Source organism: Carcharhinus amblyrhynchos, chromosome 4 (assembly GCF_965287045.1).
Source record: "Carcharhinus amblyrhynchos chromosome 4, sCarAmb.v2.hapA, whole genome shotgun sequence".
Taxonomy (NCBI): Eukaryota; Metazoa; Chordata; class Chondrichthyes; order Carcharhiniformes; family Carcharhinidae; genus Carcharhinus; species Carcharhinus amblyrhynchos.
The window spans coordinates 123,219,449-123,237,877 of record NC_137327.1 but is presented as its reverse complement, the minus strand read 5'-3'; positions in this window follow the sequence as shown (position 1 = coordinate 123,237,877).

Below are 18,429 nucleotides of genomic sequence, written 5' to 3'. Positions count from 1 at the left end.
TGTGGCACTAATAAATAAACTTTAAATAACATAAAGATAGTCACCAAAAAATTTACATTAACACTGCAATTAAGTTACTGATGGCCTGTAGTTATGTACATCCCAATAGGAAACATTCTCTCCATTAAAACCTATGAAATGTTCAGGGCTTGAGCAGGTAGGCCTTCTTTTCTCAAGACACAGAGACCTAGCTTGGAAATCCTTTTGTCAAATATATATGCATGCTTTTCTGGTAAATCTTCTCCGCATTCTCTCCAGTTTTAGGTGTGGATATGATCGGTGCAACTTGTGGGCCAAAGGGCCTGTTTGTGCTGTAGTGTCCTATGTTCTATGTTTCTCTGTAACTTTTATCATAGAAGCAGAGAAACTAAAAGCAGAAATAGGCCATTCAGCCCTTTGAGTCTGTGGCTCCATTCCTTTTGATCATGGCTGACCATCGAATTCAATATTCTGATTCCCCCTTCCTCCCATATCCCTGTTCCCTTTAGCCCCAAGAGCTCTATCAATTTGTCCTTGAAATCAGACAACGTTTTGGCCTCAACTACATTCTGTGGTAGTGAATTCCACTCATTCACCACCCTCTGAGTGAAGAAATTCCTCCTCATCTCAGTTCTAAAATGTTTACCCCTTATTCTCAAACTGTAATTCCTTGTTCTTGTCACCTCTACCATCGGGAACATTCTTTCTGAATCTACCTTGTTTAACCCTGTTGAAGTGTATAAGTTTCTATGAGATCCCCTCTCACTCTTCTAAACTCCTGTGAGTATGATCCTCACTGACTTAATCTCTCCTCATATGACAGTCCTGTCATCCCAGGAATCAGCCTGGTAAATCTTCACTGTACTCCCTCTATAGCAAGGACATCCTTCCTCAGATAAGGACATCAAAACTGCACACAATACTCCAAGTGTGGCCTCACCACCGCCCCATACGATTGCAGTCAAACATCTCTGTTTCTGTACTCAAATCCTTTCAGTATGAAGACTAGCATATCACTTGCCTTCTTTATTGTCTGCTCTATCTGCATGCTTGCTTTCAGTGACTTTATACAGTATGGTGACGGCATTTGCACACAATACTCTCAACGTGGTCCTGGGTTTGTTATGGGTGTAGTATAACTTCCTTTCCTTCTATCCTTCTAGAAACGAAGCCTTATGTTTTGTCTGTTTTCTTTTATAATTGCCTTTCTAGTCCATGGTGCAGCTTTAGTGATTGGTCTATTTGTTCATATTTTTAAAATTAATTTTATGGGATGTAGGTGTCATTGGCTGGGCCTAGAACTTATTGCCCATCCCGAATTTGCCTCCATGTCAGAGTGCCTCTAAAAACACATGTAGACCAGACCAGGTAAGGCCAGAAGATTTCCTTCTTTAAAAGACATTAGTGAACTAGATGGATTTTTATGACAATCGTCAACGGTTTCATGGTCATCATTAGACTATTAAATCCAGATCTTTATTGAATTCAAATTTCACCATCTGCCATGGTAGGATTCGAAGCAGTGTCCCCCAAGTCAGCATCCTGGGTCTCTGCCCTTTAGTCTACCACTATTCCGTTTGAGGAGAGTTTGCCTCTGTTAGGATTATATTTGCTGGAGTTCAGAAGAATGAGGGGGGACTCTCATAGAAAGCTGCAAAATTTTGAAAGGACTAGTCAGGGTAGATAAAGGAAGGATGTTCCTGATGGTGGGGGTGCCCAGAACTAGGGGGTCATAATCTAAGGGTATGGGATAAACATTTTAGAACTAAGATGAGGAGAAATATCTTCACCCAGGGAGTGGTCAGTCTGTGGAAAGCTGAGGCCGAAACATTATGTTTTTCAAGAAGGATTTAGATATAGCTCTTGGGGCAAAGGGGTTCAAAGGATATGGGGGGGGGAGGGGAAGCATGATCAGGCTACTGAGTTAGATGTTCAGCCATGATCATGATGAATGGTGGAGCAGGCTCAAAGAGCTGAATTGCCTCTTCCTGCTCCTATTTTCTATGTTTCCCTATTAATATCCTCTTGTACTTTGTTGTAGTTCTCCTCAGTATTGAATAAACTCCTGCACCACCGCCACAAATTTAAAAATGGTGTCTTTGATTCCATAGTTCAAATTGTTAATGCAATTTGCGAAGAGCAGTCGTCTCAGTATCGATCCTTGTTGTGGTTAGCACTGCTATCTCACAGCACCAGGGACCCAAGTTCGATTCCCGGCTTGGGTCACAGTCTGTGGAGTTTGCACATTCTCCCCGTGTCTGTGTGGGTTTCCTCTGGGTGCTGTGGTTTCCTCCCACAGTCTGAAAGATGTGCTGGTTAGGTGCATTGACCCAAAGAGGTGCCAGACTGTGGTGACTTGGGGAATTTCACAGTAACTTAATTGCAGTGTTAATATAAGCCTTACTTATGACCGACAAATAAAAACATTAACTTAAAACGTTGTGGGAATCACCTCCCACCTTCTGCCACTCTCTCACGCTCTACCATTCTCTAACCTTACCCGGTTAGCTTATTATGAGGAACATTACCAAAGATATTCCCTCCTCATGTGTTTATCTAACTTTTCCCTTAAATGCGATTATATAATTTGCCTTAACAACCATTGCTAGCAGCAAAATCTGTATTTTCAGCACTTCCTGGGCAAAAGAAAATTCTCCTGAATTCCTCTTTGGATTCAGCAGTGATGAGAATAAATACTCATAAACAAAGTTGATAGTATTTAAAATTAACTTTGAAATGACCATATCACGGTGGGGCATTGTGGGATGATAAGGCTGCACAACATATTGGAAGGAGATATGAACATAAACACAGTGGAAGAGTGAGACAAAAGTAAATTAATCTCTCATGTGCTTGGAAACTAGCATGAATGGAGCGCAGGATTGCTGAGGTACTCTGCAGAGAATTCTTCACACTGGCCAATGTTTAATGGGTTTAATTTTATCAGCAGGACAGAGTGAATAATTCATGAGGAAGGATGTGATTTATGGATAGGCATACAAGACTGCAAAGCAAACAATCAGCAGTGGTCAAGAGCTATCTTATTTGCACTGTTTATTTACAGTGCTGTAGGGTTGGTGCAAAGCAGTCCCATCTTACACTCAGAAAAAAAGCTTTCGCATCGATCCAAAGTCAAAAGCTGATCTGATTCCGGATTCAGGTTGGAATGAGAAGCCAGCCATGGAAAGTTACAACTCATTAATGCAACAGTATCATTGCATCCTTCGGCACCTGCTTCAGATACCAACCACAAAAATGCAATCATCATCCAGAATCCAACCTGAGATAATTACATTATTTATATTCCTTCCCTGAATGAGGATGTTATCAGCAAAGTCAGCATTTATTACCCATTGCTAATTCAATTTGATTTGATTTATTATTGTCATGTGTATTAACATATAGTGAAAAATATTGTTTCTCGAGCTACACAGACAGAGCATACCATTCATTAAGAAGGAAATGAGACAGTGCAGAATGTAGTGTTATAGTTATAGCTAGGGTGTACAGAAAATCAACTTCATGCAAGGTAGGTCCATTCAAAAGTCTAACGTAGTAGGGAAGAAACTTTCTTGAGTTGGTTGTTTCGTGACGTCAGACTTTTTTTATCTTTTTCCCGATGGAAGAAGGTGGAATAGAGTGGGTCAGGTTGCATGGGGTCCTTAATATTCCTGGCTGCTTTGCCGAGGCAGTTGGAAGTGCAGACAGAAATGGATGGGAGATTGGTTTGCGTGATGGATTGGGCTACATTCACAACCTTTTGAAGTTTCTTGCGGTCTTGGGCAGAGCAGGAGCCATACCAAGCTGCGATACAACCAGAAAAAATGCTTTCTATGGTGCATCTGTAAAAGTTAGTGTAAAAAGTGCCCTCTAGGGGGTGGTGGTGAGTACCCTTCCTGAATCTCTGCAGACCATGTGGCACAGATACAGCCACTGTTACAGAAGGCGTTCTACGATTTTGACCCAGTAACGGTGATGGAATGGTTGTAATGTTCCAACTCTGGACGTTTGTGACTTGGAGAGGGAGTTGTAGGTACTGGTGCTTCCATAAGTCTGCTGCCCTTGTCTTTCTAGTTGGTAGAGGTCTTGTATTTGGGAATTTCAGTTGAATACAAATACACATTTATATACATTTAAACAAAATGGTGGAATTGCCATGAATTGGATATTATATACCTAAAATGAATGGAAAATGCAATAAACATTATATTGACTTTCTTTACAAGGATAGAATATGGGAATTGTTGCAAAGATCAGAATTTTCTGTCCATCCCTTGAATGGCTTGCTCGGCCGTTTCTGAGGACAGTTGAGAGTCAACCACATTGCTGTGGATGTGGAGTCACATGTAGATCAGACCAGGTAAGGACGGCAGATTTCCTTCCTTAAAGGACATTACAGGACATTAAGGACATTTATTGCAATGGAATGGCTTCATGGTCACCATTATTGAAACCAGCTTCTTACTTGAGATTTATTTGATATGCTGGATTTATATTTTCCATGGCTCTGAATCATTAATTCAAGTAATTGAATTACTACCCCAGTAACACAAGGCACATATACCCATGTGTCAAAAATACAGATCTGAAGTCATGATAACCATGCCCAGTCATAACGGATCTGCATTGCACTGATACATAAATTGCTTAAGCTATAGGCAGGCACTTCCAGGCCACAGATAAGTAAATGTGCAGAGTGGGCTATTTTCAGGAAAACTAAATAACCCTATTTGGTTTTCAGCTGTGTTATTCACAGAAAGGTCACAAAGGGCTGCTAGGAGGAAAAGAAAAGACATTTAGGCAGACTTACCCTGTAATAATATGAAATTATTCCCTTAAAGCCAGAAGCAAAACAGCTGAATCCTGCAAACTGTTTTCTTTCCAGCTGTGGGAGACATCAGGAAGGCGTGTTGAGTGCAGGCATATTTTGGAAACCCAAGTATGCAGCTGCAGTGTTCACATCACTCATTACACACTTTGCAAAGCACATGTGCTTATCCCTGAGCAACCAGTGCCATTGACTGACGACCATTGATGCCGTAGTTAGTACCTGTCACCTGCACTCTCTTGTTTTTCAATGGGCCCTGTCTTTATTGAAACAAAGTACTGCGGATGCTGAAAATCTCTGATGAAAACAGGACATTCCGGGAGTACTCAGCAGGTCTGACGGCACCCGTGGAGAGAGAAACAAAGTTAACGTTTCAGGCCAATGACATTTCATTGCAGCTTTGCAAAATGTATAGTGATGTGAATGCTATCACTTTACACTGCAAAATGGAGCTTGTAAAAATATATCTACTTGAATTGATTAAGTGGCAACTAACATTCATGCCACACAAGTGCCAGGGAATTACCATGTCCAACAACGACTAGGGGACACCAGGCACAAGAGATGCAGGGGAAATGTGAGGAAGAGTTTCTGAGGGGTGATTCTGCACATGAGGGTGGCGGATGTAGAAGTAATCAATACTTCCTAAATGAAATTGGTTAGGCATTTGAAGGAAATTATATTTCAGGGTTATATGAACCAAGCAGGAATGAATAGAGTGCTTTCTGATTAGCTGGAATGGATTCAATAGGCTTTTCCCTGTGCCATAAAGAACTCGAAGAGAGAATCTAACTATCTACCCTTGACATTTGATGACATTTCCACCATTAAATCCACCACATCATTGGCCAGAAACTGACCTGGAGTAGCCATGTAAGAACTGTGGCTGCAAGACCAGGTCAGAGGCTGGGAATTATCCAGAGAGTAACCCATCTTCTGACTCTCCAAAACCTCTGCACCATCTACAAGGTACAAGTCAGGAGTGTGATGGAATATTCCCCTCTTGCCAGGATGACCATCATCTGCAAGTATCCCTCTAAGCCACACCACTTTGACTTGAACTGATACTTACCTGGCATAGGAGGGTCAATGATCAGGCCGGTTGATATCCTATTGAATTCCCCAATATCCACAAATGTGGGATACTGGACTGCAGAATGTGTGGTATTGGGGGACTGCTTTCCTGCTCTCTTGAGGGCAGCATGGTGGCATAACGGTTAGCACTGATGCTTCACAACACCCAGAAACCCAGGTTCCATTCCAGCTTTGGGTGACTGTCTGTGTGGAGTTTGCACATTAGACATGGACATAGAATCCGACAGTGCAGAAGGAGCTATTCGGCCCATCGAGTCTGCATCAACCACAATCCCACACAGGCCCTATTCCCACAACCCTATGCATTTCCTCTAACTAGTCCCCCTTACACTGAGGGGAAATTTAACATGGCCAATCCACCTAACATGCACATCTTTGGACTGTGGGAAGAAACCAGAGCACTCAGAAGAAACCCATGCAGACATGGGGAGAACGTGTAGGCTCCACACAGACAGTGACCCAAGTTGGGAATTGAACCACTGTCCTTGGCGTTGTGAGGCAGCGGTGCTAACTACTGCGTCACCATGCCACCTCATGTTCTCCCCATGTCTGCGTGGATTTCCTCCAGCTGCTCCTTTTCCCTCTCACAGTCCAAAGATGTGCAAGTTAGGTAGTTTGACCATGCTAAATTACCCTGCAGTGGTGAAAGATATGCAGGTTAGTGGATGAGCCATAGCAAATGCACGGGGTTACGGGGGGGTGCCTGGGTATGATGCTGTTTTGGAGACTTGGTGCAGACTTGATGGGCCAAATGGCCTTCTGCACTGTATGGATTCTATAATTCTATATCACCAATTCTTTACTTTTGCTGGGCCAAAATCCTGGAACTTTCCCCTTAACAGCACTGTGGGTGTAGCTACACCACTTTGTCAGCAGTGGTCCAAAAGACACCTCTGAGGGCAGTTAGCAATGGGTAATAAATGCTGGCCTAGCCAGCGACACCCACATGAAAGAACAAGAAAATTAAATGATTTCATAGCAATCAGTCAGAACTCTGTGAAATTTCTTTCAAGGGCTTAATATTAATGCCTCTGCCACACCATGTACAGATAGCCTGAGCTCTGGAACAGAGTGATAATGTTGATCTGCTAATAGGTCTGTCCCTTCGAGGCCACCACTATGAAGAAGTGGCCTACTTAGAATCAGAGGTCAATTATAGACTGCTTGACACCCCACCTTATTAATCCTCAGAGCTCCTTCTGGTGAGCTGAAGATCAAAATAATCAATGGGAAACATTGTGATTGGCGACGGTTTAAATAAAACGTGAGATCTGACAGCAACTCTTGAAGACGTGTATACAATTATAAACCATTAGTCATCACGTCCCGACTGAATTACGATCTCGCATTAAAATGGGTTCTGAGGCAGGCTTGTAGCGATGAAATATTTCAGCAGTCTGAAGGTTAAAATGAAATAGTTTCTGTGTTCAAAGATTCGCACAGCAAGAGCCTTTTTAGCAAAATGGAGAGAGTGTGGCTTTCAAATTGGCTTTAGCACTTAAAAGTGCTTTTTGTAATGAGGATCTATCAATTTTCTTTAAGATATTCACAGCAGGCAGTATCAATCTCACAATGTATCAAACTCCCTGTTATCCTTCTCCTCCCCCCCTCTTTCTCTCTTTCTCTATCTGAAGTGCTACAACCTTCCTGGTCACATTGCACTTGACGTTATCCGAATTATAGAGATGAAAACTGACAACAGCACTCGATCAGTCCAGAAAGTGTGGGCTTCTGTCTGCCCTTACGTTTACAGTAATAGTTTGCTCAGTAGAAATATGAGTGCACCACAATGACAAAAGGTTCTTTCAAAGTGCCTGGATTCCGAGTATCCGCATTTGCTCATTTCATTTCACAGAGACAGTGGGGTAGATACCCTGCTTCCCTCCACCCTACTTGCCTCAGAAATACTTTCGAATGAGCTGCCCCCCCCCCCCCCAGCTCCCGCGCCCCCACCTCCCCTGCCCCCCAACTCCCCCACTTCCCTATCTCCCCAACCCCTGGATATTCCTGACTGGATGTTATCGACACAGGTCTGACACAGGACACTGGAAAGGAAGCTTGCTGGTCACCAAATCCAGCTCACCGCTACACTGGGGGTGGAGGGAAGGGAGGCGGGAGGCAGAGTGGGGAGGTGGCTGGAGTTGGCCACCATTTGAGGCCAGATAGGTATGACTGGAAGAAGGTTTGCATTGAGGGGGGAGTGTTGGCAATTGTGAGCAAAGCTCTCTCTAAAGAGGAGGAAGAGCATCCAGGACAGGTGGAAGAGGAGCATTCTGGAAGTAGTTGACTCAGTTACTTTAACTGTACAGTAGGTAGCAGAAGAACCCCTTCAATGATAAATAGGAAGAAGAGCATTGGGCAGAGGAACATTCTACATAGGAATGTAATGTAAACTCGCTGAGACAAATGACCTCTTTCTTCTCTGTAGGGATTCTATGATTCTCTGAAGAAACTATCTATATCCACCTTAAGTATATTTAATGATTCCACCTCCATTACGTTTCGAAGGAGAGAGTTCCAAAGTTGCACAACCCTCTGAGAGAAAAAATTCACCTCATTTTTGGAGCATGCCCTCTAATTTTAAAGCAGTGCCCCCTATTTCTGGACTCACACACAAGGGGAAACACATGCCACGATTCTCCCATCCTGATCCGCAACTTCTCTGGTGGGTTGGGTTGGGAGATGTGCGTTGCCGACATTGTTCCGGGATTTGCGCCTGTACCAGGAATGCACGTGCGCCACCCAGAGCCAGAGAACAGTCGCCGGTCAGACCGCGCTGGAAACTGGTGAGAAGATAGGTAAGTAACTTGAATTTTTTTAAATGTATTTTAAAGGTCATTATTGGGAACTTGCCAGTCTCAATTGAATCTGCCACCCCAGCAGGAGTATTTCATTCTGGCGGGGTTTAGACTAGATCCCCACGTTTGGGGAACTAGTGGGAGACTCCACCGGAATGAAGGTAGGGCAATTGGGACCCCTCAGGGGGTCGGGTGGTGGGGGTGTGTTCCTGTCTGGGCATGGGCCCCCAGCATTGCCCAATGGCAAAGTGCCCATGCCCAGAGGGCACCTTGGCACTGCCCATCAGGCATCGGGCAGTGCCAAGGAGCTGGGGCCTATTGTGAGCAAGGCCGAGGTGGTGATTGGTCAGGGTGGGAGTCCCGTCGCATGGTGATCAGTTTGAAACGAAGAGAGGGCAGCGATTGGGGTGGTCTGCGGATGCTGGTGGTCTGCCGGGGGGAGGCGTGCCTCCCGGGGGTGGGACAGGGGGGATCTGATCCTGGGAAGGGTCAATTGGCGGGGGCGGTGGGGGTGGGGGGGTTGGGGGGATGCGGTGGGGGTGGTGGGGGTGTGGTCTGTCAGGGTGAGGGAGGTTGCGGGATCGCCACTGCTGGGACATTGGGGCGCTCTGGGACTGGGGGGGAGGGGAGGGGTAGAAATGGGGTGGGGTGGTCAGGGCTGACCCTGGAATTTGTTGTGGGGGTCACAATCATGCTGTGGGGGGACAGGGGCTGAAGGGGCAGTAATGTGGGGGTCCCCGCTGGTCGATGATCAAGCTGGCCAACAAAGAGGGAGATTGACTGATTGGAGCCACTGCGCATGCACAGAATTCTGGAGCTGTCAGACTCCCCCCCGCCCCACTCTCCCCCATGTTTTTAATGAGATTGACAATCGGAACCTCTGCAGTGCACAGAGTGCAGAGATTCAAGTGAGAAGTTGAACTGACAAAACAGTCAGGATCTAGGACAGTTTTCCCACCAATTCAGCACATTTTGGAGAACCTATCCTCTGTCCAACCTATCCTCATAGGCTACTCCAGGGATCCAGTCAACATCCTCTGACCTGCCTCAATGTATTTGCATAACTTGAAACAAAGTGAGGGCCGAATGGGTTTCACAAAATTCTATTCAGATCACAAGTGGAATTTTAAAAATAGGTTCGTTGCTATTTTATTCTTCACAAGGGTATCTTAATACAGAAAACATAAAAAATGATTACAAGAGCTTACAGAGTATGTCAAGTATAACCAACCAAGCTTAGCTGTACATTGGGCAGAACCTCTCTATTTCTGCTGATACTCCATAGCCTTGTCTTCCAGCTGATTCTTATTGCGGAAGCTTTTTTTTCACTTGTAGCAATAATATTTATAATGTTTATGGTAATTAGTTAAATTCTCTCCCTCTCTTATTTAGATGGTTATTTTACAGCTATCTTTTGTTTAACACTCCTATATATGTTCCTGAAAACAGCATGTTAAACAACAGGGTGCAAAACTTGATAGAGGTCGACAGGATTATGAGGGGCATGGACAGAACGGATAGTCAGAAGGTTTTTCTCAGGATAGAAGAGTCAATTACTAGGAGGCACAGCTTTCAGGCGTGAGGGGCAAGGTTTAAAGGAGATATATAAGGCAAGTTTTTTTACACAGAGCGTGATGGGTGCCTGGAACTCTCTGCCGGGAGAGGTAGTGAAAGCAGTGACTTTTCAGGGACATATTGACAAATACATGATTAGGATGGGAATAGGATGGGAATAGAGGGATATGGTCCCTGGAAGAATAGAGGATTTTTGTTCAGTCGGGCAGCATAATTGGTGCAGTCTTAGAAGACTGCTCCTGTGCTTTCTTTGTTCTAAATAGAAGCAGGAGTTGGCCAGCACTGGCCCACCATTCTTGGGAACCAGAACAGCAGGCCGGTAAGAGTAGAGACTGGATAATAAAGTGAGACTGAGCAGAGTAAAAGCAAAGATAGGGAAGCTGGAGGGATCAGCGGGACTGGAGGCCTGGGGTGCATTTGCTTCAATACAAGAAATGTAACAGGTAAAACAGATGAACTGAGAGCCTGAAATACTGGATTACTGAATGGAATTATGATGTAATTGCAATTACGGAGACATGGTTAAAGGAGGGACAGGACTAGCAGTTTAAGATTCAGAGATATCATTGTTTTAGACAGGACAGAAGGGGAAACAAAAGGGTAGGAGGTTACATTGCTGACTAGGGAATAGATCACAGCTGTGTTGAGGGAGGGATTGAAGGGGTCTTGTAGTGAGACATTAAGGGGGGAGCTTAGGAACAGGAAGGGTGAAATCACAGTGATGGGATCCTCCTGACAGCTCGCAGGAGACAGAGGAGAAATTGTGCATTCAAATAGTGAAAAGATGTGAAAAAAAGTAGGGTAGTTACGGTGTGTGACTTTAATTTCCCTATATTGATTGGGAATCCAGTCCAGCCAGGGGCTCGGATGGAGAGCAATTTTTGATACAGTATGTTAGATGTTAATTATACTGTAAATGGCAGAACCCTTAGGAACATTAACATACAGAAGTATCTGGGCATGCAAGTCCACAGATTCCTAAAAGTGGCAACACAGGTGGTCAAAGTGATTAAGAAGGCATATGGCATGCTTGCCTTCATCAACCGGAGCACTGAATACAGGAGTTGAAAAATCATGTGGCAGCTATATAAAACCTTGGTTTGGCCACATTTGGAGTATTGCATGCAGTTCTGGTCACTACACCATCAGAAAGACATGGAAGCTATGGGGGAGGGTGCAAAGAATGTTTATCAGGATGTTGCCTCGTCTCGATATGTTGGCTATGAGGAGAGGTTGAATAAACAAGGATTGTTTCCATGTGAAAGAAGGAGGCTAAGGGGAGACCTGGCAGAGGTCTACAAAATAATGAGAGGCATAGACAGGGTGGATGGTCAGAGGATTTTTCCAAGGGTGGAAGTGTCAAATATAAGGGGGCATAGGTTCAAGGTGAGAGGGGGAAAGTTTAAGGGAGATGTGAGGGGGAAGATATTCACACAGAGAGTGGTGGGTGCCTGAGAAGGTGTTGGAAGTAAGGACATTAGTAACATTTAAGAGGCATCTGGATTGGTACATGAATAGGGAGGGAAGAGAGAGATACAAACCAAGTAAGGGCAGAAGGTTTTTTTTTTAGTTAGGGCATCATGATTGGCACAGGCTTGGATGGCTGAAGGGCCACTTTCTGTGCTGTACTTTTCTTTATTCTTTGTAATACGATTTTGGCTGACCTATGCCATCCACAACTCCATTTCTATACCATTTCCCCATAGCCCTCTGTGTATTGATTTGACGTGAAGGAGTATGAATATAATTAGGTATGTGCAATGTAGGTAACTGGGTAGAAGTCAGACATAATTAGGACAACACAGTTTTAGGAATAAAGATTCCTTTAATAGTAATGAGGAGGTCTTGTGGTGCAGTGAAATAGCACCCTGTCTCTGAGCCAGAAACTCTGGATTTGAGTCACATCCCCCTACTTGTTAACCAAGGAAGGTTTGTTAGAATCCTTCTGTTATGCCAATGGCTGGCAGTAAGAGTGGGAGAGATTTCTGGGCAGCCATGCTTGATACAGAGTGGCCCCCTTCAAGCTATAAACTCCTGATGACATGTTTCAAGAAATAACTAGCTATGGAAACAGGGAATTGGAGTTCATAGAAATGATTTGAAAAGGTATTGAAAACAGAAAAAGGTTAAAGTTTTCATCCAGACAGAGAGATATTGCAAGTGCAGCACTTAAAAGATATGTCCATTCAGTAAAATCTGTTGGAGTGTCTTTAAAAGCTTCTTGAATACTGGGTATCTGGTCCAATCTATTGTGAGAAAAATAGAATATCTAGGTTCTATTTTATCATTCTGATAGTGTAGCTTTTGGAAAAAAGGAATTTTAAAATGGTATGAACAGGCATGAGCAAGTATGTCCAGTTTTGTCTGTAAGCCAGCAATATTAATTAAGTAAGTAAGTTTTAAAAAATTAATTTGTTAAATGATGGTATCGGATAGAATCGGGTATTACATGTGTCCTGTGAAACATTATCAATTCACTTCAGTTGATCACCACAGAAATAGAACAATGCACATCACCTTTCCAAGAGAAGATACAGGTATGTAGCTCCTGGTTGAATTGTAAATACTACATAACTTTTGGTTCAGCTATAGGACAAAAAAACAAAGGAATATTCTTTGACCATTCTTCTTTTTTAATTAAAAGATTTCACCAGTATAAGATACAATTATAACATTAACAAACAAGTAAACTGAAATCACAACGATTGTTACTGTAAGACATCACAAACATTTTTGACCAGATGAAAGCTCATAACTTCATGCTAAAGTTCCCAACAGTTAAATAATTTATTAATGATCGGGCCTGGCAAGGATAATGAAGGGGGACTGAACCTACACAGAGGGCTAACACCCACACTTCATAAGATGAGCTCATCAGATTTACAAAATCATAAATAGAAACTTCACCATTGAAAAATCACAAGTGTCGAAACCCACATGAATTATTCTAATGGTAAAGATGCCAAATGCATAATCAGATGCTTCTACTCTTAATTGTGGAGATATATAACAGAATCACAGAATTGTTATGGTGCAGAAGGAGGCCATTTGGCCCTTTATGTCTGCACCGGCTCTCCAAATAAGCATTATGACTTAGTGCCATTCCCTGCCTTTCCTCAGCAATGTTTCTATTCAAAATAATCACCTAATATCCTCTTGAATGCCTTGATTGAACCTGCCTCTAACACACTTCCAGGTAGTGCATTGCAGACCTCGAACCACTCATCTGAAAAAGTATTTTCTCACATCATGTTTGCTTCTTTTGCAAATCACTTTAAATCTGTGCCCTCTCAATCCTGATCATTTTATGAGTGGGAATAGTTTCTCCCGATCTACTCTGTTCAGCCCCGTCATGATTTTGAACATCTCCATCAAATTTCTGCTTAGCCTTCTTCCCTCCAAAGGAGAACAGTTCCAATCTCTCCAATCTGTCCTCATAACTGAAGATTCTCATCTCTGGATGCATTCTTGTAAATCTCTTTTGCATTCTCTCCAATGTGTTCACATTCTTCCGATATTGTGGCACCCAGAACTGTGCACAATATTCCAGCTGAAGTCTAACTGGTGTCTTATATAAATTCAGCATAACCTCCTTATTCTTGTACTCTATGCCCATATTAATAAAGTCCAGAATATTATATGCTTTGTTAACTGCTCTCCCCGCCTGTCTTGCCAGCTTCAATGATCGATGCACACATATACCCAGGTCCCTCTGCTCCTGCACCTGCTTAATTAATAATTTTTCCCTTTATTTTATATTGTCTCTCCGTGTTCTTCATCTGCCACCTATCTGCCCACTCCTCCAACTTGTCTGTGTCCTTTTGAAATTCTAAACTGTACTCTTCATGGTTTACAATATTTCTAAATTTTGTATCATCTTCAGATTTTGAAATTGTCCCTTGTGCACCAAGATCTAGACCATTATTAAAAAAAATTAGGAAAAATAAGGATCCCATCACCAATCCCAGGGGAACATTATTGCAAACCTTCCTCCAGCCCAAAAATATATCCACTGAGTATTAGTTTGCCTACTGTTGTTCCACCAATTTTGTACCTGCATTGCTACTGTCTCTCTTATTCCATGAGCTATAACTTTTCCAACAAGTCTGTTGTGTGGTACTGTATTGAATCCCAGTGTATGTACACCACAGCTACAGTATTATCCTTTCTGTTAACCTGTTACATTAAGATCTCTCATTGTATACCCCAAAGTGCAGAAATATATTGTATAAGAGACACTCCATGGTGCTTATAATGCCCATCATATTTGCTTAAAAATGATGGCAATCTGGATGAAGGTGCTTTGCCGATTCCTTTTCTGAAGCGAGAGATAGCTCTGGCTAATTTAAACTTGACTGATGGCAAATAGCTGCAGGAAAGACAAGGGTGGACCACAATAGCCTGAGAGCCATGTAATGAATACCATTGATCTCCGGGTGCTCCAGTTTCTTCCCACAGTCCAAAAGATGTACTGGTTAGGTGCATTGGCCATGCTAAATTCCCCCCCAGTGTACCCAGACAGGATCCAAAGTATGCTGACTGGAGGATTTTCACAGTAAATTCATTATAATGTGAACGTAAGCCTACTTGTGACACGAATAAATAAAACTAAAATAAACCTGAACTGGTGAATGTTGGAAGGTCTTGCATATTGATCATCAACCTATTTTGGGTGCATTATAAGTACACCTTCATTGTTCATCAAGTCCTGAACTGACACACAAATCCAAAGCTCCTTGCCCAGAAACAGGGACATCTACTTTACCACAAGACCTCCTTTATTCATATTGATCGCCAAAAGCACTTGAACCAAAGGTTTTAGATGGAACAGTGAATTTTGCAAATAGTGGGTTTTAAATAACTGATGGGAATAATTTTGGAAATGAGTAATCTTATTGCTGAGACATTCCCAGTAAGACCTCTGAGGATGTTCCAATAAGAGATGTTAAAATGTCATGGAATTAAGAGGAATTTAGCTTACTGAGTTAAAAATTGCTTCTGTGATTTAAAACAGAATTTACAATAACCTTAACTGCTGGTGGCTAGGGAGATTATACTGTAAGCGATCCCAGGACTCGTTTACACGCTGGTTGGCCAATGAATGGGTAACCAGAAGGAGCTTAGAAAAGGGAGGTTGTGGGCTGGCACTCCTGATATGCTCAGGGTGACAGCCAATCTCAGGGGGCTGCAGATCTGTACAAAATAAATTACGATGGAAAAATGCTGCAAACAGTCTCTCAGCAGCAGGTTCAAACACAAACCTCAGTCCTCAGACACCAATTTCCATTTCATTTCAGCCCTGACATTTCATTCCGGCCTAGACTGAGGCTACAGCTGAACTGTAAAGGCTGCCTGGCCAATCGGCCCAGCAAATAACCCTAACAACAGATGTACCACGGAAAAAGGAGGTCAACTGGCGCCTTGGCCAAATGATTGTAGGCGAGAATGCTTCTGAACGCTTCTGCCCGCTGACTGAAATATTTCTCGAGAGCGTTGGATGTACGCACAACTTCTTCTTCTGCAGCTTCACGTGCTTCCAGGTTGGGCACCTGCCCGCACACTCGGCCGCCCACCTGAACAATGTAAAACCATGGTTATTTAGTTGTACCGAGACACAAAAAGGTGAATAAGCACCGTGGATGTATCTATATCACATGGACTGCAGTAGTCAAGAAGACATCTTGAAGTCCACGAGCCCAATTAGGATGGTCAATAGATGCTGACATGAATGAATAAAAAAATGTTCTGCATTAGAATAGAATCTTGTGTCATATTTTAATATACCTTGAGGAGAGGTAGTGACATAGTGGTGTTGTGACAGGACTTTAATCAGAGACACAAGGTAATGCCAAATTCAAATCCCATCAGACCAGATGGTGAAATTTGAATTCAATAAAAATCTGGAATTAAAACTCCAATGATGACCCTAAAACCATTGTCGATTGTTGTAAAAGCCATCTGGTTCACTAATGTCCTGAGGGAAGGAAGTCTGTCATCCTTACCTGGTCTGGCCAACATGTGACTACAGATCCATAGTAACATGGTTGACCCAGCCAGTGACACCCACAAGCCATGAATGAGTCAAAAAAAAATTCTGATGATATGTAACTTCTGTGATTTGGATACAATTGGATAGGATATAATGGAGATTGATAGCATTCAAAAGAATCAGGGCTATTAAGTGACAGATTTGGTGGATTCTAAGGTAGCAACATATATTTGATTCACTCAGAATGTCGCTAGCTGGACCAACATTAATTGCCCCTTCCTAATTGCCCATGAAGCGCAAGGCCATTTCAAAGGGCATTTAAGAGTCAACCACATTGCTGTGGGTCTGGAGTCACATGTAGGCCAGACCAGGTTATAACGGTAAATATCCTTCTCTTAAGGGCATTCGTGAATCTTTTGGGTTATTATGACAATTGATAATGGTCTCATGGTCATCGTTAGACATTTGATTCCAGATTTTTATTTTATTCAAGTGTCAACATTGGCAGTGGTGGGATTCGAACTTTACCCTCAGTATCTGGATTACTCATCCTGTGACAATTCACTGTCCCACCACTATGATGGTTCTGTGTATTATAATGCATATGGTGATGGGACCTTCTTTAGCAAAGGGCAGTTGAACAATGTCAGCATTTATCCACAGTATTCCAGTCATTGTCAAGTCAAGAAAAGTCACTAGCTAGGACACTATCACTTGAATGAAGTTTTCCTAACTTTGTATAATTTAATGGTGAAAGAACATTTGGAATATTTCAGAAATGATCTTCAATGGGATGGTGAAGCTTTGCCGGGTTTCAGAGTTTGGACCTGATTGTGAGACTATTGATATTACATCCCCGTCCCGCCCACCACGGGAATCGTAGCAGGCGGACACAGACCATGCAAAGATCCACTGACCTTGGGTGGGATTTTCTGGCTTTGGGGCGAGGGTGGCTGGAAAATCCCGCCCAAATGTTCTAAGTTTTGTGGAGAGATTCAGAAGATGGGATTTACTTTTGTTCAAGCAGATGATAGATCGGTGACATATTCTAGCTATTTAATGTGGATGCCTGGTATTATTCACCTTGGAATGTGCATGAGGAACTAAATTTCAAGGTGGGTTTGATATTATTAAAACTAACAAGCTTAAACAAGACTTGTCATTGAAAAGATTGTTTGTCTTCATGAGCTCATGGTAATAAGTATTTTAAGCAAGAGTGGGATGTAGACCAAAAAAGGGGATTAATGGATATGTAAGGGAGGCATAGTGGTCAGCACAGTTGTCTCACAGTGCCAGGGACCCAGGTTTGATACCGGCCTTGGGTCACTGTCTGTATGGAGTCTGCATGTTTGCTCCATGTCTGCGTGGGTTTCCTTTGGGTGCTCCAGTTTCCTCCCACAGTCCTCTCACAGTGCAGGTTTGCGAGATTGGCCATGATAAATTGCCTCTTAGTCTTCAAAGATGTATAGATTAGATGGATTAGTAATGTTAAATGCATGGGGTACAGGGATAGGGTTGGGCCTGTTTAAGATGTTCTTTTGAAGAGTTGGTGCAGATTCAATGGGCTGAATGGCCTTCTTCTGCACTGTGTGGATTCTAGGAATTCTATGACATTGTAGAGATAGAAGTGATTAAACATTATGTGGAGTATTATAGATAGGTTTTTAAAGTTTTTCCAAGTTTAAAATTTTAAGTTTTTTTAACTAGTGTCACAAGTAGGCTTACATTAACACTGCAATGAAATTACTGAGAAAAATCCTCCAGTCGCCACACTCATGCTCCTATTTGGATACACTGAGGGAGAAATTAGCATGGCCAATGCATCTATCCTGAAGTGCTGATACATGGTAATGTTAATTCAATGTTTAGTTTGGGGTGTACATCGTGGAATATCTGATTAGATGGTATTCAGTGTTTTACTTCATCTATTTTGACACAGTTTCATTCATCATCTACTGGAGTTTTCCCCACAGATTTCTCACTGAAGTTTCTCCAAAGTTACACAAAACAAATGGGAGAACTCTGAAGGAAATTACAGGCAAAAGTTGATTTAAGTCCCATGGACAGATTATCTACACTTCGCAGAAGTATAAAACTTGGAGCAACTGGGCAGACATTAATAATAAAGGGGATGACAACGGAAGAGAAAATAAATTAAAATGTCA